This window comes from Nycticebus coucang, chromosome 6 (genome assembly GCF_027406575.1).
Source record: "Nycticebus coucang isolate mNycCou1 chromosome 6, mNycCou1.pri, whole genome shotgun sequence".
Lineage (NCBI taxonomy): Eukaryota > Metazoa > Chordata > Mammalia > Primates > Lorisidae > Nycticebus > Nycticebus coucang.
Window position 1 is genome coordinate 40,200,821 of NC_069785.1, and position 26,701 is coordinate 40,227,521.

Below are 26,701 nucleotides of genomic sequence, written 5' to 3' on the forward strand. Positions count from 1 at the left end.
GTAGATAGGACTATAGGCATGTACCAACCCACTGAGCTAATTCGTTATTATTATTGTTGTTTCTGCTGGAAGGGTTTCACTATGTTGTCTAGGCTCATCTCGGCTTCCTCTAGCTTTGGCCTTCCAAAGTGATGAAATTACAGGCATGAGCCACCACACCTGGCCCCCATTAGTCTTTTCTTTTAAAGGAAAGCACACATAGTTCACGTTCACTTAGAGAAGTTCCTGAAAATTCTAAACGTAAAGTTGGTATTTAGTTCAGTATGAGCTCTTACAGGGTTAAGCTCGTTTTATTACTATTGAAAGTATGTTTTTGTGGCTCTTTGTGGAGTGAAAAAGTTCTTATTTTAAGAGATTAGCTTGATGTTTTCTGAATTGTCATAGTTAATATATGATCCTATTCCATTCACATTGCATAAATACATCTTTTAAGGAATTGGTATTGTTTTACATCAATTAAGCATTTCTTATGCTTTTTAGGAAGCTATGAATAGTAAGTTTGATTCACTTCATTTGTGTCTGATATAAAAGCTCCTGACCTAGAGGGATGAGTGGTATTAGGATGGTTTGAATTTTGGGATCTAGGAAGCACTTGGAAATTATCCCTATTTCCTAATGTCAATGGAAAATGTATTATGGCCATGCCAGTGGCTCATACCTGTAATTGTAGCACTCTGGGAGGCTGAAGCGGGTAGATTGTCTGAGCTCACAGGTTCAAGACCAGCCCGAGCAAGAGTGAGACCCCATATTCTTCTTAGCAAAGTATCTCAAGAATGGAAGAAAAAGTATCCAATTTACTGAGCCCTACTATGAAACTAATTTATGGCTTTCATGTGAAAGCTATAGCCCAGTTATAACCTAAAAATATGGGGAAGGGGGGGAGGATGGGCAGAGGGAGGGTAATTGGTGGGATTATACCTACGGTACGTCTTACAAGGCTACATGTGAAACTTAGTAAATGTAGAATATAAATGTCTTAATAACTAAGAAAATGCCAGGAAGGCTACGTTAACCAATGTGATGAAAATATGTCAAATGGTATATAAAACCAGTGAATGGTGCCCCCTGATCACATTAATGTACACAGCTATGATTTATAAAAAAAAAAAAAGAAAGAAAGAAAGAAAAAAAAAAGTAGCCAGGCATTGTGGCGAGTGCCTGCAGTTCCAGCTACTTGGGAGGCTAAGGCAAGAGCCCCAAAGTTTGAGGTTGCTGTGAGCTATGACATTATAGTACTCTACCAAGAGTGACAAAGTGAGACTGTCTCAAAAAAAAAAAAAAAAAAATTGAACATGTATTATGTATGCTTTTACTTTAGTCTTTTACTCATTATAACTTTAAAATGAAAAGTTTACAGTTATCTGATAATGGCTCTTTTTATTTTGATATTGCCTTTTTTCCCTCCATGTAAGGACTGTAGTTTATAGGTTTGCAAATGCCTCAGTGTTATGCTGTTTTTGTTTTAAACTGTTCTTGTGCTGCTTCATACAAGGACCATGGTACTAATTTAATCTAATATCGCTCATAGTTTAAAATCTTCTCATAAGTTCTAGCGTATTTCCATTAGGTACCAGATTCCTGAACATTTGGGGGTATGAGGGCTATGGGACATAATGTGAAAAGATATGTAGACAGGGTAGATATGTTTACTTTGTGAAATAGGATTACAGTTTTTGAGATTTGTTTTTTTTTGTGTGTGTGAGGGGGGAAGGGAGATGATTATAGAATCTTCTAAGAAAATTAAAAATGTAATTGGAGAGTATTTACCCCAAATAATATTTGTACTTTTGCATAAGTGAAGCTGAGGGTAAACAGCAACTGTTCTTCCTTTCTGTCTATAGCTATTAAAGTTGCAGAGTAGGACTTGAATAACAGGAATCTAAATCCTTCCTCAGTCACTTACTACTTACGTGATCCTTATGCCGATATTTACCTTCTTGAAGCTTTAGTTTCCTTATATGTAATATGTAAATAATACTCCTCTCCAGGGTTTTTGTCAGAATTAAAAATAATGTCTTTAGCCAAATATGCAAAATAGATTGAGCAGATACTAAGAGCTGGTTGAATGTTTGCCATTGGGTGTACTATTAAACTTTTCTTCTAGAGCTCAGATTGCTTTGTTTTGTTTTAAAGTAGTTTTATTGATTGAGTTTTATGTTTATAAAAGAGGAAATAAAAAAGGTAATCTCCACTTCTGTTAAGGGATAATCATGAATTATGTTTTACATTTTTTTCAGATTTTTCTTAAAGGCATATTTCATATAATTTTTTAAAATTTCTCTGAAATTGATGTCTTTTAAGGTTTATCTCTTTTGAAGTTTATACTTTTTTCTTTGTCTTTGCTTTTGAAGTTTATACTCTTTTTCCTTTTTCTTTGCTTTTTTCTTTTTTCTTCTTTGTGTCAGCCTATAAAAATTTACATCTTAATGACTAAAAATTTACTTTTAGTCTTTTACTGAGGGATCCTTAGCCACTGTCAAGTTTTTTTACTATGATATATAATACAGTTTGTGCATACATTCCTGAGTACACTTCTCGTTTATTTAGAATAATTTTCTAAATGTAAAATTCCTGAGTCTAAAGGTATGTACATTTTAAAAAAACATTTTAGCAATTTACAGTCCCATAGCAGTATGGAAGACCAGATTGTATTAATACTGACTATTAATAAACTTTACCAGTCTTTACCTGTTTGGTAGGTGAAAAATGTTATCTCACTATTATTGTAATCTGCATTTTATTGATTACCAGTAAGGTTGAACAACCTGTATTTCTTATTCTATAAATTGCCTTTTCATGTTTTCTTGTTTATTTTTCCATTGTTTTTCAAATTAATTTATAAGATGTTTTTTAATAATATGATGCTAATCCTTGCCATACATGATACATGTTTTTCCCCAGTTCATCGTCTAATTTTAAACCATATAGAGATTGTCCTCTTTTATGTGGTTGGATTTAGCAGTCTTTTTTCTCTTATAACTTCTGACTTTGGTAGAAGTTCAGAAAGGTATTGTCTACTCTAAAATTATAAGACTTATTGAAATATTTTATAATTACATAGTTTTAATTTTAGTATATATGGAAATTCAAGTTTTAAAATTTTTTCAGATGGCTAGACTTTGACTCTAATATTATTCATTGAATAAGCAGTTTTCTACTGATTTGCTGTGCCTTATTGTTATCATATACTAAATGTTAGTATGTATTTGGGTGTTTTTTAGACTTTTCCTGTGGTTTTCAAACTGTATATTGTACACAAGTGTCACATCATCTGGGTGGGTTTTTTTGTTTGTTTGGGGTTTGGGGGGAGCACATTTGTGAGCCTTGCCACCAGAAATTTTGATGCAAGCTTAGGTGAAATGAAAGAATCAATTCTGTAATAAACACATTATTATGATCCATGTGTTTTAGGAACCACAACATTGAGAAACTTACTGTCTTTCATCTGTACCACACTATTTTAAGTACTTTTTGTTTTGTTTTGTTTTGTAATTTTTTACTCGTAGCTACTCCTGCTGCCTGTTTGACAGGATTGGCCATCCCTCCTGCATGTTTCCCTTTTTTCCCTTATTATATTTTTATAATATATTCTGATAATGACTAGGAAAAGCACCTCCTCTCAATTAAAATGTTTATTTATTAATAGATATTTTCAATGCGTTTTCTGTGCTGGGCACCCTTCTAGTTTAAGAATGTATTTAGACAATAAAACAAAGATCTTTGATTTACAAGTGATCACAAAAAATAACAAAGAAATATACTAAGACTACATGGGATAGGGAATAGAGTAGAGGTGGTGACAGCAGGAGCACCTCACTGAGAAAGTGACATTTGAGCAAAGTAGGGAGGTAAGGCAATTGGGCATATATATAGATTATCTTTGAAGAGCTTTTGGTAGAAAGCACAGTCAAAATAAAGGCTCTAAAGCTACATGTTCTGGTATGTTTGAGGAAGAGAAAGAACATTATGGCTAGAACAGCGAGTGAGGGGGGAGAATGGTTAGAGATAAGGTCACAAAGATGATAAGAACAATTAGGGTGTTTAAAGTTTGAACTCTTTCATGAGTGAAAAATGTGGCTCTTGCAGGTTCATAAACAGGATTCAGATGACCTTACTCATATTTAAAAGATCACTCAAATGTTCTTGGCTTCAATTTATGCTTAAGACTCATTTTTTTCGAAGTTACTACCTTCTTTTGAAAAAAATCCATTGGTATTTCTAACTGGATTTCTGATAAATCAGGATGTCCAACCCATGGTCTGTGGACTGCATGTGGCCCAGGATGGCTATGAATGCAGCCCAACACAAAATTGTAAACTTACTTAAAACATTATGAGATTCTCCTGTATTTTTTCGGTGGATCTTGATTGCGAGTTTCTCAAGTGCAAACTTTGTAGACAATGTCATGTTGCAATGTCACATAAAATAAATATATGTACATGCTTGCTATTTGTTAACTATATGTGGTTTTGGTATTACAGTGGTGTGTAGCTTCCAATACGTTGTCTTCTAAATGCGGACAGTTGAATTGACACCATCAGACATTACATGTGCTCACGATGACTTGGCAGCAATTTTCAAAACTATTTCAACCTTTCAATGCAGTGTTAGTCATTTAATGTTATTTAGAAGTTAGGTAAGCATTTTTATTTGATTTTTAAGGGTACTTCCACACCTCCTCGGTGCTTCACACATCGCGTTTTACGGTTGGTCCTCTGCCTTGCTCTGCATTGGCAGCCAAGATGTGAAAGGGCTCAAACCTTGCTTTCTATTTCCCTGTCTACTAATTTTCATAGTAAGTATTATCCCTGAGCTATTATTTTTTAATCCCAGCATGGTTTCTACAACGTCTCAAAAGAAAACAGAACCCCCAGAAAGAAAAATTATAGGAAAACTGAAGGAAGATTGTTCAGTAGAAAGTAGATAGATGACTGTGTTTTATCGAGGCAAATAGTAAGGCATGCTGCTTAATTTGTAGGGAATTTGTGCAAGTTTTCAAACACTATAATTTGGAAATACATTGCATGTAAAAATATGCTGCCAATTTCAATCCATATGAAGGATTGTGTCACAAGGACAAAAGAACTGATAAAAAGTCTGTCATCTCAAAAAAATTTTTTTTAGAAAGTTACAGTGCAGGGCGGCGCCTGTGGCTCAAGGAGTAGGGTGCCGGTCCCATATGCCGGAGGTGGTGGGTTCAAACCTAGCCCCGGCCAAAAACCACAAAATAAATAAATAAATAAATAAAAGAAAGTTACAGTGCAGATATATTTTCATTGTAATGTAAAAGCTCCTTATGTGGTAGCATATAATAGCAAAAGTATCAAAACCATTTACTAATGGTGGGTTTATTAAGCAATATATGGAAAGTATAGAAGATATAATTTGCCTTGAAATAAAAGGAGGATATTTGTAAAATCAGTTTATCTCACCAGACTGTAGCCAGTCAAATTGAAGAAACTGGAAAATTTATAGAAATTTGGAGAGTAAAGCTGCTAATTTTAAATTTTATGCTTTGGCAATGGATGACAACAGTGATCCTACAAATACAGCTTAATTTGCCATTTTTATTTGAGGTATTGGTGATGAATATAAAGTCACTAAAGAAATAGCGTTTTAGTGCCATTAAAAGATACAGTTAGGCCAGGCACAATGGCTTATGCTTATAATCCTAGCACTTTGGAAGGCCAAGGCGGGTGGATTGCTTGAGCTTTAACTTTGAGACCAGCCTGAGCACAAGTGAGACCCCATGTCTACTAAAAAGAGAAAAATAAAATTAGTGCTTATTGTCTCAGCTATGTGGGAGGATGAGGCAAGAGGATCACTTGAACTCAAGAGTTTCAGGTTACTGTGAGCTAGGCTGATGCCACTGCATTCTCAACAGAGTAAGACTCTGTCTCAAGAAAAAAAAGACAATTAAATGAAGAGATTTAGACAAAGTCATAAAAAATATATTAAAATGAATTTTTTTATTCTTTATCAACATATCTGGTATAGTTACCGATGTCATCTGGTGATGGTAGGTAAAAGAGAGGGACTTGTAAAATTAATAGAAGACGATGGAATTGCTGCCCAAAACTCACATTTGATGAAGTATCATTGCATAGTACAGTGGTTTTCAACCTTCCTAATGCCGCAGTGTACTTTCATTGTTAGAAAGGGGTAGCGACCCACAGATTAAGAACTGCTGGCATTGTACATCAAGAAAATTTATGCACAAAAGCCTTACAAATGGGATAATGTTATGCAAATTGTCATCAAGACTGAATTTCATAAGAGCCAAGGGATTGAATCATTGCTAATTCCAGGAATTATGAAAATGTATTGATACTCCAGAAGACCAAAAATCAATAACAACAAAGATATTTGTACCATAACGTTTAGTGCAGCCCAATTCATAATTGCTAAATCATGGAAGAAGTTCAAGTGCCCATTGGCCCACGAATGGGTTGATAAATTGTGGTATATGTACACCATGGAATATTATGCAGCCTTAAAGAAAGATGGCGACTTTACCTCTTTCATGTTTACATGGATGGAGCTGGAACATATTCTTCTTAGCAGAGTATCTCAAGAATGGAAGAAAAAGTATCCAATGTACTCAGCCCTACTATGAAACCAATTTATAGCTTTCATATGAAAGCTATAACCTAATTATAGCCCAAGAATATGGGGAAAGGGGAGGAGGGAGGATCAGCGGAGGAAGGGTAATTGGTGGGACCACATCTATGGTGCATCTTACAAGGGTACATGTGAAATTTACTAAATGTAGAATATAAATGTCTTAACACAATAAGAAAATGCTGTGAAGGCTGTGTCAACCAGTGTGATGAAAATATTTCAAATTGTATATAAAAGCACATTGTACCCCTTGATTGCATGAATGTACACAGTTATGATTTAGTAAAAACGAGAAAAAAAAAGAATGCAGGCTCAATATTAAGGGAATAGTTTTATAATTTTTTTTAGAAAAGCTAGAAATTCTACCTATGTGAAACCTGATTTCTTTAATGTCAACTTATTTAAATGTGGACTGATTTCATCTCTAGTTTCCATTGCCTGTCTTAACTAATAAATAATGACTCTTTGCAGAAATATAAATTTTTTTCATTGTACCAGTGCATTTATTTTTTTACATTAGAAAACTATGCAATAAAAATCATACAAATAAACATGTTTGGTCATTCACTAAATAATGCAAACAACAAGAAAACAACTAGTATTCTATCCTTAAATGTCATTTTAATATATTTTTATTCAAAGTATTGAATACACTTTGCTCTTAAACATGAAGTATAAAACTTGTAAAACTTCAATAAATTCATTTAATAATGACCACACTGATAAACAGGAGTCATGGCAAAACTTGTTCTAATGAAAAACTTCATTTGTTCAGAGGTTCCTAAACTTGTGTCTAACGATCTAGAAAGACACATACTCCCAAGATCCACTGTCCAATTCCTAAGAGAAACTGTATCTTAAATTTCTGAAGCTGTTATGATGCGATATTTGCAAATAACAATTTATTCTGAGTATTAGTAAATTAGAAATTAGTAAAACTAATTTTATTTTGAATAAGCTAACTGAAAATTTGTCACTATAATATATATATATTTTTTAATATTTACTACATTTTTTTTTCTTTTTTGCAGTTTCTGGCTAGAGCTGGGTTAGAACCTGCCACCTCTGGCATATGGGGCTGGCGCCCTACTCCTTTGAGCCACAGGCGCCACTCCTGTCACTGTAATATTTTACTAACAATAATTTATTTCCTATTACTTCCAGTAACATAGCCGACACTTATTCTAGTCCTAGGCTTTAGATAACCTTAAAAATTAAGTTCCAAAGGAAAGCACAAATACAAGGACTCAATATTCAAAGCAAAAATACTGATTTAACACAGCCAGGCAATCTAAAATCTTTTACTAGCTCCTTACCATAATTTACAAGGCTACACCTCTCTGACCACGTATCTTACTCCTCACTCACTCACTGTATCATAACAATAGTAATTCTTTTCTTTTCTTTTCTTTTTTATTGTTGGGGATTCATTGAGGGTACAATAAGCCAGGTTACACTGATTACAATTGTTAGGTAAAGTCCCTCTTGCAATCATGTCTTGCCCCCATAAAGTGTGACACACACCAAGGCCCCACCCCCCATCCCTCTTTCTGCTTTCCCCCCCATAACCTTAATTGTCATTAATTGTCCTCATATCAAAATTGACTACATAGGATTCATGCTTCTCCATTCTTGTGATGCTTTACTAAGAATAATGTCTTCCACTTCCATCCAAGTTAATACGAAGAATGTAAAGTCTCCATTTTTTTAAATGGCTGAATAGTATTCCATGGTATACATATACCACAGCTTGTTAATCCATTCCTGGGTTGGTGGGCAATAGTGTTCTTTTCTATTCCTTAAAGAGTTATATTTCCGGCTCAGAATGGTGGCTCACGCCTATAATCCCAGCACTTGGGAGGCCGAGGCAGGTAGCCCATGGGGTTTGAGACCAGCCTGAGCCACTGAAAGACCCTGTCTCTAAAAAATAGCTGGACGTTGTGACAGGCACCTGCAGTCCCAGCCTTTTGGGAGGCTGAGACAAGAGGATCACTTGAACCTAAGAGTTTGAGGTTGCTGTGAGCGGAAGACACCATGACACTCTACCAAGGGTGACCAAGTGGCACTCTGTCTCACAAAGATAAAGTTATCTTTCCTTTACTTAGATACTCCTAAAATATTCTATTGACTACCCACCTCAAGTATCTGCTAACACAAATCCTCCATAAACCAGCACCAGCTTATTCCATTATACTTTTTCTTCTTCTGCTTTTATTTTCCTCATAATACTTACGACTACCTGAAGTTATTTTATTTACTTATGTAAGCTTGTATTGTCGGTCTCTTATTAACAAGTTTTATATTCCATGTGAGCAGGGACCTTGTTTTCCTTGCTCACCAATGTATCTAACAATGCTATTTGGACTATATATTAATAGTATTAAATATGTAATTATTTGTTAAGTAGAGGAATGGAAAAGCTTACAAACTTCCAGCCTTTCTCTGAACTTACTAACATGCCATATCCATGAATCTCTGAAGGCAATAAAATATTTTATGACATTTTAGTCATAAGCAAGACTGGAGTAGAAAATTTTTGGTATGGCAGTCTCCTCTATCTTCCTCTGCTAAGTTCCCTTTTTCTAGCAACAGTTACTCACTTTTTCCCCTTTTAGTCAGGTAATTTTAACTTTGGGTAGGTAAACGTGATTCCAGGAGCAACATAGAAGGGTACATTCTTATAATCCATGCACAAACCATAAAACATAGAGTTTTTCTCAATTATGCATCATTCAGAGAAGACTATCTCAGATGACAAAGTGATTCATGATTCACATCTTTCCAGACACCAAATGCCTCTGCATCCTGAGAGTGGAAGGATGAGTAGAGGTGAATTACAAAGAAGAAAAAGTAAAGGAAGGAGGAGAAAGGGCTTTTCTGACAAAAGACTGCAGCCATCTCTTGGCATCCTTAAGGGATTGGTTGTAGGACCTCCCTAGCACATGAAAAACCTCTGATACTAAAGTTCCTAATATAAAATGGTGTCACATTTACATATGCACGTCCTCCTGTATACTTTAAATCAGGGGTGTCCAAGCTTTATTTTTCTCTGCTGCACAATATAAGAGTTGTCTTGGGCCACATATTAATACAAAAACATTAAGGAAAGCTGATTAGAGAAAAAAAGTCCTTGCATACTTTTCTTGATATCCAATACCACAGATAAGCAAAAAAGTCCTCACAAAACCAGCATGTGGCAGGTTGCATGTTAGACATCTTATTTTAAATCATCTTTGGATTACTTACAATACCACATAAATGTAAGCACTATGTTAACTAGTTGCTATGCTGTATTGTTTAGGGAATAATGACAAAATGTCTGCATGTTCAGAACAGATGCAGAGTTTTTAAAAATATTTTCCATGACCAGCACTTAGTTGAATCTATAAATGCAGAACCATGGAGGGCCAATTGTATTTTATGCAAAGGCAACAAGGGAAGAAGAACATAAGAGAAAATGATATGCTATGAGAGTCAGATAGACATTTCTTTGGCAGGGGGAAGGAATAGTAATAGGATATATGACCAGCTCATGCAGAACCAATTAAAGATTCTGTTCTTGATCTTAGGAAAAAATACATTTTGAGCACAGAAATAATGTAAGATTTGTATTTTGTAAATAAAAATCGCACTGCCTTACAGATTAATAAAAAAAAAAAAATGTGTACAGGTAGAGGGAAACAATTCACAGAGAAGAAATTTTAGTAATCCAGGTGAGAAACACAGACTAGGATGATAACTAGACAAATGGATGAGATAACTGAATGAACTAATAAGATATCCTCTGGAGATAAAACAGTACTATCCAGCGTGGTTCTAAAGCTCTGACTTATCTGTTGTTCTTTTGAGTCGTTTCAATTGTTTCCAACCTCTAAAATAAAGGCTTTATTATATATTTAAACCAAGTACTAGAGGGATAATGCAATTCAACTTAATAGTGATGGCAACTGTATTATTACATAAAACGTGACAGAATACAAATCCAAAAGGCCCCATCCATCTAAATAAAATTATAGACATAATACAAGTATCCATATAAGAATGTGCAGTACAAATAAAAATGTATAGAAACAAGCAAAATCTCAAACATGAATTTGATAAAATGGGATAACAGTGTTGCCTTGAATATTGCTAAAAAAGTAAAAAATTTCAATATTCTTTAAAATATTCATGATAAAGTATTTCCTTAACAATGTAAATGCTCACTCAAAAAATGCAAATTACAATATAATAAAAACTCAATTAAGTGAAATACCTTGAAGAATTTCTATTAAAGTCAGAAATAGGACAACATGCAAAAGAAGTTTTTAAAAAAGTAAAGGAGTAAGTAACGATTAGAAGAGTGATAAGGAGGAAAAGATAAATGAAATATAAATATTGATTTTAAAATTATCCTTATTTGCAGATTACATTTTGCTTAGCTAGAAAATGTATGCAAATTTCCTATTAGGAGAATGTAGTATAGTGGTTGGATGCAAGAAACAGAATTAATTGGCTGTTGTACTTACCAATGAATTCAAATTTGCAACACATACAAAGAGTCAGTTCACAATAAATATAAAATTGGTAGGACAATGAAGTATAGGACCAATATGAAGAAATCTGCAAAATTTTAATAAATGCTTAAAGGGCTTGAATAAATAAAAAGTTACTGTATGTCTTCAGGAAGCAAAGTTCAGTATTTTAAGGATGACAATTATGTCTTCAATTTTCTGTTCATATACTTCAGGGGTGTCTACCCTTTTGGCTTCTCCAGGCCACGATAGAAGAAAAGCTATCTTGGGCCACCGTTAAACACATAAACACTTAACGAAAGCTGATGAGGAACCAAAAAAAAGGCAATTCAGTGCATAGTTTTTGTGATATCTGCCACCACAGGTAAGCAAAACAGTCTTCACACAACACCTCTAATTATGCAAGGGCCTGTTCAGAGACTTTTTTAAAATCATCAAGCAGGTCCCAAGTTTGTAATCCCTAATATAAAAAATGTGCATAGCTAAGTAATAAAATATCTTTGTCTTTCATTTTTTTTTATTATTAAAGAAAAAGAAATGTGGATAACAGAAAGCTAGTGGAATGGTTGACAATGTATTTGAGAAACTAAAGCATCAATATTTGGTTTGATGGAGATACTTTGGTTACTTTTAATGTGCTTCATTATGGAAAACACTTGCTGGCAAATGTAAGTGCTGCCAAAAAGTGATGACATGAGGAAGGCTTGACTGTGGAGTGAGGGATATTTGTTTCTGGGAAGACAGGACCTATAAAAGTCCAGTAAAGAGATATGATCACATTTTTAAGTTGAATGTCAGATTGCAGCTCTATTTATTCCATTTGAAAATTGTCAGGTAACAAATTTATGTAGACTGAACATAAATGGAGTCACAAATGCACCAAAATGTTATTTTCCCAGAAATTTTAAAATCTATTTTCAAAATTTTTTGACAAACGAAAAGCAGGGCTGCATATCTTCTACTGTTTTCACAGGACTGTCTTTAGCCAATGTGTCAACGTGTGTAAAATTATTTGACTTTTTAATTTTATTAAAAAATTAATACAAATAAAATTAATTTGAGGTTGCCATAATTTCAGTTTCATTTGCACAACTGTTACAGCTTGAAACATTGTATTAATAGTTTGGTTTTTACCTTGAAGACCCATGTTTAACTCATTTAAAAATGAGTGGTCATGGGCGGCGCCTGTGGCTCAGTGAGTAGGGCGCCAGCCCCATATGCCGAGGATGGTGGGTTCAAACCCAGCCCCGGCCAAACTGCAACCAAAAAATAGCCGGGCGTTGTGGCGGGCGCCTGTAGTCCCAGCTGCTCGGGAGGCTGAGGCAAGAGAATCGCGTAAGCCCAAGAGTTAAGAGGTTGCTGTGAGCCGTGTGACGCCACGGCACTCTACCCGAGGGCGGTACAGTGAGACTCTGTCTCTACAAAAAAAAAAATGAGTGGTCATAACCACTAAAAATGTTAAATCTGTAAAGCCAGTTTTCATTGTTCAGTTCTGGCAGAAATTTGGTTTTTGATACCATAAATGACATAATAATTATGTTCTAAATAATAAAATATTTTCAACACTGGCCTCTACTTAGCCATTTTACTTCCAAAAAAGTAAATGATCATTATAGTCAGCATCAATACTTTTTTTTTTATTATTAAATCATAGCTGTGTACATTAATGCAATCATGGGGTACAATGTGCTGGTCTTATGTACAGTTTGAAATATTTTCATCAAACTGGTTAACATAGCCTTCACAGCATTTTCTTAGTTATTGTGTTAAGACATTTATGTTACACTTAGTAAATTTCACGTGTACCCTTGTAAGATGCACCTTGGGTGTGGTCCCACCGATCACCCTCCCTCTACTGATCCAACCCCCTCCCCTCTTCTCCTGCTCCTCTTTCCCCATATACTTGGGCTATAATTAGGTTATAGCTTTCACATGAAAGCTATAAATTGGTTTCATAGTAGGGCTGAGTACATTGAATACTTTTTCTTCCATTCTTGAGATACTCTGCTATGAAGAATATGTTCCAGCTCCGTCCATGTAAACATGAAAGAGGTAAAGTCACCATCTTTCTTTAAGGCTGCATAATATTCCAGGGTGTACATATACCACAATTTATTAATCCATTCGTGGGCCAATGGGCACTTGAACTTCTTCCATGACTTAGCAATTACGAATTGGGCTGCAATAAACATTCTGGTACAAATATCTTTGTTGTTCTGTGATTTTTGGTCTTCTGAATATATACTTAGTAGAGCAATTGTAGGATTGAATGGCAGGTCCATTTCTAGATCCTTAAGTGTTCTCCAAACATCTTTCCGAGAGGAATATATTAGTTTGCATTCCCTTCAGCAGTGTAGAAGTGTTCCCTTTTCTCCACATCCATGCTAACATTTCTGGTTTTGGGATTTTGTGATGTGGGCCAGTCTTACTGGAGTTAGATGGTATCTCAAAGTAGTTTTGATTGCATTTCTCTGATGATTAAGGATGATGAACATTTTTTCATGTGTCTGTAAGGCCGTGCGCCTGTCTTCTTCAGAGAAGTTTCTCTTAAAGTCCCTTGCCCACCCTGAGATGGGATTACTTGTTCTTTTCTTGCTAATACGTTTGAGTTCTCTGTGGATTCTGGTTATTAAACCTTTGTCGGAGACATAACCTGCAAATATCTTCTCCCATTCTGAATGCTGTCTGCTTGCTTTACTTACTGTGTTCTTGGCTGTGCAGAAGCTTTTTAGTTTGCTCAGGTCCCAGTAATGCATTTTTGGTGTTGCTTCAATTGCCCAGGGGTGGTCCTCATAAAATACTTGCCCAGGCCTATTTCCTCAAGTGGTTTCCCTGCACTCTCTTCTAGTATTTTTATAGTTTCATGCCTTAAGTTTAAATCTTTAATCTAGTGAGAGTCTATCTTAGTTAATGGTGAAAGGTGTGGGTCCAGTTTCAGTCTTCTACAGGTTGCCAGCCAGTTCATTCAGCACTATTTGTTAAATAGGGAATCTTTTCTCCACTGAATGTTTTTAATTGGCTTGTCAAAGATCAAATAACAGTAAGTATCAGGGTTAATCTCTTGGTTCTCTATTCTGTTCCATAAATCTACCTTTCTGTTTTTGTGCCAGTACCATGCTGTTTTGATCACTATCGATTTGTAGTATAGTCTGAGGTCTGGTAGTGTGATTCCTCCTGCTTTGTTTTTATTTCTGAGTAATGTCTTGGCTATTTGAGGTTTTTTCTGATTCCATATAAAATGAAGTTTTATTTTTTTGAGATCTTCAAAGCATGACAGTGGAGCTTTAATAGGGATTGCATTAAAATTGTGTAGAGCCTGCATTATTATAAAGCAGCTGCTGGAGTGGAGTGTGGTCAAGTGTTTCCTTTAGATGTTCATAATCCCAACACAAGTATTATAAGCACTTAAGATAGATGGTTTTGCTAATTTATGTTTGTTTTTGACCTCTGCTTAAAAAAACCTGTGATGGAGGGCGGAGCAAGATGGCAGCCGAGTAACAGCTTCCTTGCATCTGGGCACCGTGAGTCTGGGGAGATAGGACTCCAGGCATCTCCGGCTGGTGGGAACTGCCTAGCATCACTCCTATGAGGATACAGGGAGTCAGCGAGAGACTTCTGGACCCCAAGAGAAGGACTAAAACAGTGGAAAACTGGCAAGTGGTCGCATGTGTTCAATCCGTCTAAACCCGCCCACAACTTCCACAGACACAAGAACTTAAAGAGCAAGAGGAAGTGAAAGGAAAATAAGGGCAAGGAAACAGATAAAAGAAATCACCCATGAGGAAGAATCAGCAGAAAACTCCAGGCAACATGAAGAACCAGTCCAAAACAACCCCGCCAAGGGACCATGAGGTAGCTACTGCAGAGGATTCCACCTATACAGAAATGTTAGGAATGACAGAAAGGGAATTTAGAATACACATGTTGAAAACAATGAAAGAAATGATGGAAACAATGAAGGAAACTGCTAATAAAGTGGAAAATAACTAAAAGGAAATCCAAAAACAGAATCAAATCAGAGATGAACGATATGAAGAATATAAAAAGGATATAGCAGAGCTGAAGGAAATGAAACAGTCAATCAGGGAACTTAAAGATGCAATGGAAAGTATCAGCAACAGGTTAGACCATGCAGAAGAAGGAATTTCAGAGGTAGAAGACAAAGTTCTTGAGATAACTCAGATAGTAAAAGAGGCAGAAAAGAAGAGAAAGAAAGCAGAACGTTCACTGTCAGAATTATGGGACTTTATGAAACGTTCCAACATACGAGTTATAGGAATTCCAGAAGGGGAAGAAGAATGCCCCAGAGGAATGGAAGCCGTACTAGAGAATATTATAAAAGAAAATTTCCCAAACATTACCAAAGATTCTGACACACTGCTTTCAGAGGGATATCGGACACCAGGTCGCCTCAACTCTAACCGAGCTTCTCCAAGACACATTGTGATGAACCTGTCCAAAATCAAGACAAAAGAAAAGATTCTGCAAGCTGCCAGGAGTAAGCGCCAGTTGACCTACAGGGGCAAATCCATCAGAGTGACCGCAGACTTCTCTAATGAAACTTTCCAAGCAAGAAGACAATGGTCATCTACCTTTAATCTACTTAAACAGAACAATTTCCAGCCCAGAATTCTGTACCCTGCTAAGCTAAGCTTCAAAATTGACGGAGAAATCAAATCATTTACAGATATACAAACATTGAGGAAATTCGCCACAACAAGACCATCTCTACAGGAAATACTTCAACCTGTTCTGCACACTGACCACCACAATGGATCAGCAGCAAAGTAAGAACTCAGAAATCAAAGGACAGAACCTAACCTCCACACTGATGCAAAAGATAAAACTAAGCAATGGACTCTCACCAAATAAGACGAATAGAATACTACCACACTTATCAATTATCTCAATAAATGTTAATGGCTTGAATTCCCCACTGAAGAGACATAGATTGGCTGACTGGATTAAAAAACACAAGCCATCCATTTGCTGTCTGCAAGAAACACACCTGGCTTCAAAAGACAAATTAAAGCTCCGAGTCAAGGGTTGGAAGACAATTTTTCAGGCAAATGGAATTCAGAAGAAAAGAGGAGTTGCAATCTTATTTTCAGATACATGTGGATTTAAAGCAACTAAAGTCAAAAAAGACAAAGATGGTCACTTTATATTGGTCAAGGGAAAACTACAACAAGAAGACATTTCAATTCTCAATATTTATGCACCCAATTTAAATGCTCCCAGATTCTTGAAGCAGACCTTACTCAGTCTGAGCAATATGATATCTGATAATACCATCATAACAGGGGACTTTAACACACCTCTTACAGAGCTGGACAGATCCTCTAAACAGAAATTAAACAAAGATATAAGAGATTTAAATGAGACCTTAGACCAACTATGCTTGATAGACGCATATAGAACACTCCACCCCAAAGACAAAGAATATACATTCTTCTCATCACCCCATGGAACATTCTCCAAAATTGATCATATCCTGGGACACAAAAGAAATATGAACAGAATCAAAAGAATTGAAATTTTACCTTGTATCTTTTCAGACCATAAGGCACTAAAGGTGGAACTCAACTCTAACAAAAATGCTCGACCCCACCCAAAGGCATGGAAATTAAACAATCTTCTGTTGAATAACAAATGGGTGCAGGAAGAAATAAAACAGGAAATCATTAACTTCCTTGAGCATATAACAATAATGAAGACACAAGCTACCAAAACCTGTGGGATACTGCAAAAGCAGTTTTGAGAGGAAAATTCATCGCTTTAGATGCCTACATTCGAAAAACAGAAAGAGAGCACATCAACAATCTCACAAGAGATCTTATGGAATTGGAAAAAGAAGAACAATCTAAGCCTAAACTCAGTAGAAGAAAAGAAATATCCAAAATCAAATCAGAGATCAATGAAATTGAAAACAAAAGAATCATTCAGAAAATTAATGAAACAAGGAGTTGGTTTTTTGAAAAAATAAATAAAATAGATAAACCATTGGCCAGACTAACTAGAAATAGAAAAGTAAAATCTCTAGTAACCTCAATCAGAAACGATAAAGGGGAAATAACAACTGATCCCACAGAGATACAAGAGATCATCTCTGAATACTACCAGAAACTGTATGCCCAGAAATTTGACAATGTGAAGGAAATGGATTAATATTTGGAATCACACCCTCTCCCTAGACTTAGCCAGGAAGAAATAGACCTCCTGAACAGACCAATTTCAAGCACTGAGATCAAAGAAACAATAAAAAAGCTTCCAACCAAAAAATGCCCTGGTCCAGATGGCTTCACTCCAGAATTCTATCAAACCTTCAAGGAAGAGCTTATTCCTGTACTGCAGAAACTATTCCACAAAACTGAGGAAGAAGGAATCTTCCCCAACACATTCTATGAAGCAAACATCACCCTGATACCAAAACCAGGAAAAGACCCAAACAAAAAGGAGAATTTCAGACCAATCTCACTCATGAATATAGATGGAAAAATTCTCAACAAAATCCTAGCCAATAGATTACAGCTTATCATCAAAAAAGTCATTCATCATGATCAAGTAGGCTTCATCCCAGGGATGCAAGGCTGGTTTAACATACGCAAGTCCATAAACGTTATCCACCATATTAACAGAGGCAAAAATAAAGATCACATGATCCTCTCAATAGATGCAGAAAAAGCATTTGATAAAATCCAGCATCCTTTTCTAATTAGAACACTGAAGAGTATAGGCATAGGTGGCACATTTCTAAAACTGATTGAAGCTATCTATGACAAACCCACAGCCAATATTTTACTGAATGGAGTAAAACTGAAAGCTTTTCCTCTTAGAACTGGAACCAGACAAGGTTGTCCTCTGTCACCTTTACTATTCAACATAGTGCTGGAAGTTCTAGCCAATACAATTAGGCAAGACAAGGAAATCAAGGGAATCCAAATGGGAGCAGAGGAGGTCAAACTCTCCCTCTTTGCTGACGACATGATCTTATACTTAGAGAACCCCAAAGACTCAACCACAAGACTCCTAGAAGTCATCAAAAAATACAGTAATGTTTCAGGATATAAAATCAATGTCCACAAGTCAGTAGCTTTTGTGTACACCAATAACAGTCAAGATGAGAAGCTAATTAAGGACACAACTCCCTTCACCATAGTCTCAAAGAAAATGAAATACCTAGGAATATACCTAACGAAGGAGGTGAAGGACCTCTATAAAGAAAACTATGAAATCCTCAGAAAGGAAATAGCAGAGGATATTTTTTTTTTTTTTTATTGTTGGGGATTCATTGAGGGTACAATAAGCCAGTTACACTGATTGCAATTGTTAGGTAAAGTCCCTCTTGAATAGCAGAGGATATTAACAAATGGAAGAACATACCATGCTCATGGATGGGAAGAATCAACATTGTTAAAATGTCTATACTTCCCAAAGCAATCTACCTATTCAATGCCATTCCTATCAAAGTACCTACATCGTACTTTCAAGATTTGGAAAAAATGATTCTGCGTTTTGTATGGAACCGGAAAAAACCCCGTATAGCTAAGGCAGTTCTTAGTAACAAAAATAAAGCTGGGGGCATCAGCATACCAGATTTTAGTCTGTACTACAAAGCCATAGTGCTCAAGACAGCATGGTACTGGCACAAAAACAGAGACATAGACACTTGGAATCGAATTGAACACCAAGAAATGAAACTAACATCTTACAACCACCTAATCTTCGATAAACCAAACAAGAACTTACCTTGGGGGAAAGACTCCCTATTCAATAAATGGTGTTGGGAGAACTGGATGTCTACATGTAAAAGACTGAAACTGGACCCACACCTTTCCCCACTCACAAAAATTGACTCAAGATGGATAAAGGACTTAAATTTAAGGCATGAAACAATAAAAATCCTCCAAGAAAGCATATTAAAAACACTGGAAGATATTGGCCTGGGGGAAGACTTCATGAAGAAGACTGCCATGGCAATTGCAACAACAACAAAAATCAACAAATGGGACTTCATTAAACTGAAAAGCTTCTGTACAGCTAAGGAGACAATAACCAAAGCAAAGAGACAACCCACACAGTGGGAAAGGATATTTGCATATTTCCAATCAGAGAAAAGCTTGATAACCAGGATCTATAGGGAACTCAAATTAATCCACATGAAAAAAGCCAACAATCCCTTATATCAATGGGCAAGAGACATGAATAGAACTTTCTCTAAAGACGACAGACGAATGGCTAACAAACACATGAAAAAATGTTCATCATCTCTATATATTAGAGAAATGCAAATCAAAACATCCCTGAGATATCATCTAACCCCAGTGAGAATGGCCCACATCACAAAATCTCAAAACTGCAGATGCTGGCGTGGATGTGGAGAGAAGGGAACACTTTTACACTGCTGGTGAGACTGCAAACTAGTACAACCCTTCTGGAAGGAAGTATGGAGGAACCTCAAAGCACTCAAGCTAGACCTCCCATTCGATCCTGCAATCCCATTACTGGGCATCTACCCAGAAGGAAAGAAATCCTTTTATCATAAGGACACTTGTACTAGACTGTTTATTGCAGCTCAATTTACAATCGCCAAAATGTGGAAAGAACCTAAATGCCCACCAACCCAGGAATGGATTAACAAGCTGTGGTATATGTATACCATGGAATACTATTCAGCTATTAAAAGAAATAGAGACTTTACATCCTTCGTATTAACCTGGATGGAAGTGGAAGACATTATTCTTAGTAAAGCATCACAAGAATGGAGAAGCATGAATCCTATGTACTCAATCTTGATATGAGGACAATTAATGACAATTAAGGTTATTGGGGGGGGGAGCTGAAAGAGGGATGGAGGGAGGGGGGTGGGTGGGGCCTTAGTGTGTGTCACACTTTATGGGGGCAAGACATGATTGCAAGAGGGACTTTACCTAACAGTTTTAATCAGTGTGACTGGCTTATTGTACCCTCAATGAATCCCCAACAATAAAAAAAACAAACAAACAAAAAAAAAACCTGTGATGCTATAATATTGTAGGTATCACTATAGACCAATTTGAGCTTTTTGTGAAATGAGAAGAAATAAATCCCAAATCTTTATTTCTAGCTGATAATTCTTTTTTATAAAACAGACTATATTAAAATGATTTGGCTTAACAAAAGGCTATTATTAGAACCTGAATTTTGTAACTGTATTAATTATTCTCTATTACCAGAGAAATCAGTAGTTTACATTTATCGTACCAATTCATAAATACTTTTGCATTCAAATTACACTCCCAGTAAATGTTTGCATAAGACAAAGCCATCAGCTTGGCTTTCCTTCCTCAGATTTTTCCACCTATCTAAAATACGCTGTCACTGATTTCACTCTTCCTTAAAACAAGGAATATTTGTCCTAAAACTCAATCTTCTATATTTATGTTCTATTTTTCTTTTACACAGACTTTTGATTTACTTTCATATCTATAGTTTACATTGCCAAAGTAATCATTTGTTCCTCTGAATTGCAATGGCAGTTTATACAAATTTTTACCCTTAATGTATTTTTTATTTAAGTTAGTTGTACTGTGAAAACTTTGAGAAAAGGAGTTGTGTCTTGTCTTTGTTATTGTTGTTGTTTGAGACAGAATCTTACTTTGTCCCCCTCAGTAGAGTGCTGTAGCTTTACAGCTCACAGCAACCTCAAACTCCTGGGCTCAAGCAATTCTCTTGCCTCAGCCTCCCCAGTAGCTGGGACTATAGGGATCTGCCACAACGCCCAGCTATTTTTACAGATGAGGTCTCATTCTGGCTGAGGCTGGTCTTGAATCCCAGTGAGCACAGGCCATCCACTCACCTCGGCCTCTCAAGTGCTAGGATTATAAGTGTATAATCATACACTGTGCCTGGTCCTTACTTATCTTCGGATACTTTCTGTTTAGTGCATTGCTTGGTTTGTAAAAGACGTCTAATAAATTCATTTATCTATTTTATTTTTTATCAAACATTTATTATATGCTAGGTGTAATTTAATTTAGGCTCTTCATGGCTTTTTAGTTCATTTGAATGTTCTTATGATATTTAATAATTGAACTCTTATTCTAGATTGAAAACTTTTTTCCTTTATCCTTTACACTATATGCAGTCCCACTGGTCTGAATCTGGTGGTTATCTTTGCCTCCTGTATTTTTTGCACTCCATTTTCCTTGTTCTTGTAATACTCTGTGTTAAGAGGAATAGATTAAGGATTCTACCTTCTATAGCTATATGTAAATACGCAGCTATATTCCTTTGCTGCATTATTCAAATTGCATCTCGATACATAAAATATCTTTCTAGCTGTGTTTCTTTCCCTGCTGGCTATTTTAGGCTTTCCTGATGTTATTTTTCAATATAATTACTTTTTAGATACCAATTTAATCATACCCTCCCCTCTTGCACAGAAGCCTAGAATAATTACCTTTTTAATATATGCAAGGCCTTCCACCAGTAGAATTCCTATTAAACTCATTTTTGTTGTTATTGAACTTGAGCAAATATGACATGTTATATCCTCTTGTGATCTTTCATGATTTGCCACCTACTTTGGTTTTTTTTTTTTGCCTTCTCATAAAAACATGCACATGTTACTTCCTTCATGTATTGTAACGGCCATTTATTGTTTAAGTCTATCAATCATACCTCAACTCTTTTGTTAAGACCTTCCTAGTTTTCTTTAGGGAATTATCCCTCCTTTACTTTCAGGCTTTTTTTGTGAGTGGGCTAGCCTTCCATGTGTGTAATATTAATAAAGTGATAATTCAGGGATTAGAAAAAAAATTTTAAACATTTTTTTTGCCTTCCAAATAAAACATAAATTGACTCAATTTTCACTGAAAATTTAATACTCTACAGCACTGCTGTCCGATAGAAATAAAATGCAAGTCACATTTATAATTTTAAATTTGGGGATAGTTTCGTTAAAACATTAAAACGAAAATGGCAATGAAAATACCTCCGAAGGCCTTTCTCTTAACAGAAACACTGAAAGGCTAAGTAAAATCTGTCAGAATTAAATTACCAGAACTCTAGAAAATGGTCAAAGATTTAAGGGACGAGCAAAGCCTGAAGGCAACTTGCCATCCTCCTAACTGCTCTCATCTCTCCTTAGCATTGAGCTTGAAATTGGTAGTCCACATATTCAACGTAGGTTCCTAGTCACTGGTTCTAATGGGAATGGAAGAAACCTTAGTCTCAAAGAATTGTATTCTGTCTGTTCTAACTAGTTGGGGAGGTATGATAAGGACTGTATTTGCCTTCCTCAAACACATTTTAAGAAAAATAAACAACCAGATGCCATGCAGAGAAGACAAGCTATTATACATACAGCCAACAACAGGTGCCCTAAAGAGTCTGGGCAAAAAGTTTTCTTAATGCAGCAGTTCTCAACCTGTGGGTTGCGATCCCTTTGTGACAATGAAAATACATCCTGCATATTAGATATTTACATTATGATTCATAACGGTAGCACCCATAGCACAGTGGTTATGGCGCCAGCCACATACACCAAGGGTGGCTGGTTCGAACCCGGCCTGGGACAGCTAAACAACTACAACAACAACAACAACAACAAAAATGGCTGGGCATTGTGGCAGGCTCCTGTAGACTCAGCTACTTGGGAGGCTGAGGCAGGTGAATTGCTTAAGCACGAGAGTTTGAAGTTGCTGTGAGCTGTGACACCATGGCAATCTACCCAGGATGACAGCTTGAGACCCTGTCTCAAAAATAAATAAATAAAATAAAATGAAGAAATTTTATATAGAGAGATTATCCTGGATTATCTGGATGGACCCAGTCCAGCCACATGAGTTCTTAAAAGTAGAGAACCTTTCCCAACTGTAGGACTGTGGTCAGAGAAGGATATGACTACAGAAGGCTGCTCAGAAGCAAAGTACCTTGTTTTGAAGGTAGAGAAAGAGGGTAGTGAGTCTAGGAATGTTCATAGCCTCTAGGAATTGGAAGGCAAGGAAACTTTTTCTCCTCTAGATCTCTTGAAAGGAATGCAGTGCTGCCAACATCTTGATTTTAGCCCAGTGAAAGAAACACTTAGGCTTTCAACTCAAAAGAAGTGTGTAAATTTCCATAGTTTTAAGCCATAACGTGTGGCAATTTGTTAAGACAGCAATACAAAATTAACACATATGTTATAAATTTTTTCATCTCAATTTGTTGCTTTTATCATTTGTCTTTATTGTCTGTGATGTTTTTCTATGTAGAGGATGTGTTCAATGTAGTTGAATTTATCCTTCTACGTTTTAATGGCCTCTGAATCTTGGGTCTTTCCCACTATAACATTATTTTTAAACTTCCCATATTTTATTCTAATGCTTTAATCTCGTCATGAACTCTAGTGTTAATATCGACTCCCTCTCATCTGTGTTTTGATCTCTTGTTGTGGTGAATACTTTTTATAGTTCAGTTCTTCTGACAGAGAACTAGAAAGCCTCAAAGTGAAATCACAGTTTCGTTGCTGCTATTTAGGGAGTAATGGAGAATGGACTGTAGTGGTGCCAGAAGTCAGGAAACATACAAAGTAGTTAGAGTTTGAACTACTTTGGTAGGTTGATAATACTGTCTAGCAGAACCTAGAATGGATGATGATTGGTTCTAAAGAGGTAGTATATGAAAACTTCTATTCAACACTCGTATTTTTTTTTTTATTTATTTCTCCTTGTGGACAGTTTACCTAAGAGTTGACTAGGTGTATGTGCTTCTGTCATCCAGCACTTTGTGGAAGTATTAGATAACTGATATTTGATATTTCACTGTGGTTAATAATCTCGTTTGATAGAGGACCATCTTCTTGGGTTATATATAAAACCATCATAAATACAGAGTGGGACAAACTTAAGACAATTTCAAAATTCAGGTACTGTAACATGAAGCTGACTTAGTATATCAAGTCATTCCCATAATTTTTATTGTATACCTATGAGCCAGGCACAATGCTAAGTTAGCACTTCATTCATATCCTCATTTACTGCTCATAACATTGCAATAAATACAATTATTATATCCATTTTATATACCAGGAAAATAGGGGTACAGAGAGTTAAGTACTTTGCCCAAGAATATAACTTCTAAGTGGTAACACTGCCTTTGAACCTGAGAGATCTAACTTGTTATTTAACAGAATGCCTTGCACTGCTTTGGATTGATGATTATTACACAGAAAATAATATTTGCTGCAGTTTTTAAAGTTGTCAGTGCTTAAAGAATAATCCAGACCTTCATCTTTGTAGTCAAACTCAGTTCTTTATTTCTTTAAGATGGAGAAAAGCCTATCTCATTAGGTCTAATGAAGTACTATTTTCTTTATGCTCTTGCTCTTAAATCTTTTAAAGTACAAATGAGAATATTTTATTCTCTTATTGTCATTCTGTGGTCTCTTTATTAAGAAAGTACTAACCTCGAGTTTAGTTTCGTCCTCTGTTTATGCCTACCATTGCCTTTTGAACTTAACATTGGTTCTTAAATATAGCATAGTTGTGTCATACTCCCTCCATGGGATATCATTTACCTTTTTTCGACCTGATATGCTATTATTCAAAACCCACATCAAATATGAATATCAACAATCTCCTATATTCCCACTTTGTAGTAATATATCTTTGCCTACTAGATTATGAGCTTCTATGGGGAAGGTACCATAAATTTGCATTTTTGTTTATGTAGCTTATAAATTCTCACTGGTTAAGTGAATAGACATGAATAGATCGTAAGTGGTTATCTTCTGATTGTCTACATTCTACATAGTTTAAAAAGTAAGTCCTTAAACTGTGAAGTGTTGTATCAGGCTAAGCTACTTCTATTAAATGCTTCACCTTTTCTTCTCTACTCAGTCTTTACAATAACGTTTAATAATTGGATGGTAAATGTTTACTTAAAATATACTGTGGAGAGCAGAAGGATGTTTTATTATTAACAACCCTCACTGGAAAAATGATTCTTGTGCTGTACAAATCTTAAAGAGAGCCTGAGAATTTTCTTTGTTAAAGGGTGCGTTTTATTTTGGTACTATTGTGGTCAGAAATGGAAAACATTTTATCTTTGTCTTCTGTGTACAGATTGCTTTTGTATCCTCAAGTTTCTCTTCACTTTTATATTAGATTCCTATTGCTTCTATAACAAATGACCATAAATTTAGCACCTTAAAATAGTGTATTATAGTCTGGAGTTGAGACACCCAGATGGATCTCAACTAGGCTAAAGTCAATGTGTTGATTGGGTATGTAACAGAAAAGAGAGAGGTATAGAGAGAAGAGAAAGGTAAAAGATAGAATTTGTTTTAGACATGTTAAGCTTGGGAACAGTCAGCCAAAATATTATAAGTGACCAACAGTCAATTAGAAATGCATTAAGAAACAGATCTGATCAAGAGCCAGAAGTGTACAAGTCATTTTGTTTGGTGTACCAATGATTTTTAAGTTGGCAGGCCTTGGGTAATCATTGATAGATTTGAAATTGTGGTTAAGCCGGGCGCGGTGGCTCATGCCTATAATCCCAGCACTGTGGGAGGCTGAGGAGGGAGAATCGCTTGAGCTCAGGAGTTCGAGACTCACCTGAGCGACAGTGAGACCCCAACTCGTGAAAAAAATGGAAAAACCCAGCCGGGCGCCGTGGCGAGCGCCTGTAATCCCAGCGGCTTCTGGAGGCTGAGGCAGCGGGGTGCCCGCAGCCCGAGTCTGAGGTTGTGGTGAGCTACCACGCCCACTGCACTCTGCTCAGGGGCATAGGGTGGGACCCTGTCTCAACAACAAAAAAAAAAAGTAAAGAAATAAAAAATAAGCAACGAAATAAAATAAAAAAGCCAAAAAAAAAGAAATTGTGGTTAAAGCTGGGTACTGTCTATCACCCATGAAGAAAATACTCATGGCTACAATTTTAGGGATTCACAGTCCCTTCCAAGAGGTCCATAAACTTAAGGTTAAGCATTTTTGGTCTAAAGGGTGAAGATCCTCTACTGTACATGTTTACGTCCTATGGTTTATAGATTAATTAAGGTACCATGTTGCAAATTAGTTACTTGAGTGCTAGTTTAGTGGAGTTATATAGCATCTTCTCTCAAGTGAACCATAAAATTATTACACTTAGAAGGGAACAAAAACACGTCAAGTAATACAGTCATGTGTTGCTTAACTATGGGTATATGTTTTGAAAAATACATTGGGTGATTTTATTGTTGTGTGTACATGTAGTGTGTATTTATACAAACCTAGATGCTATAGCCTACTACATGCCTGTTGCTTCATTTAACAAATGAAGCTAAAAAAAAATGAAGCTGTACAGGACATTATTGTACTGTAGGCACATGTAACACAGTGCAGCACAAGTGTAAGTGTATATCTAAACATCTAAACACACAATGTATGATAAAAATATAGTATTATAATCTTATGGAAACTCCATCATATTTGGGATCTATCGTTGACCTGAACGCAATGATGCAACGCGTGACTGTATTTTGGAAATAAAACCAGTATAAGAACAGCTAGAATTCCATAGTAGTAAATACTGTGCTACAGTGCCTAAGTCACTTTTTTTCC

At 35.9% G+C, this 26,701-nt stretch overlaps 1 protein-coding gene across 3 annotated transcripts in view; it reads left to right on the forward strand.

The window, feature by feature from the left end:
* The window catches only part of SPRED1 (sprouty related EVH1 domain containing 1), a 158,237-nt gene that overhangs the window by 67,293 nt on the left and 64,243 nt on the right, over positions 1-26,701 (forward strand). The window contains exon 1 of one of the 3 annotated variants that reach the window (XM_053594526.1): positions 11,481-11,499. The exons of the other annotated variants lie outside the window; for them this stretch is intronic. The gene's annotated coding sequence lies outside the window, so the exon portion shown is untranslated. Of the gene's footprint in view, positions 1-11,480; positions 11,500-26,701 lie in introns of those variants that run through there. 3 annotated transcript variants of the gene reach the window in all.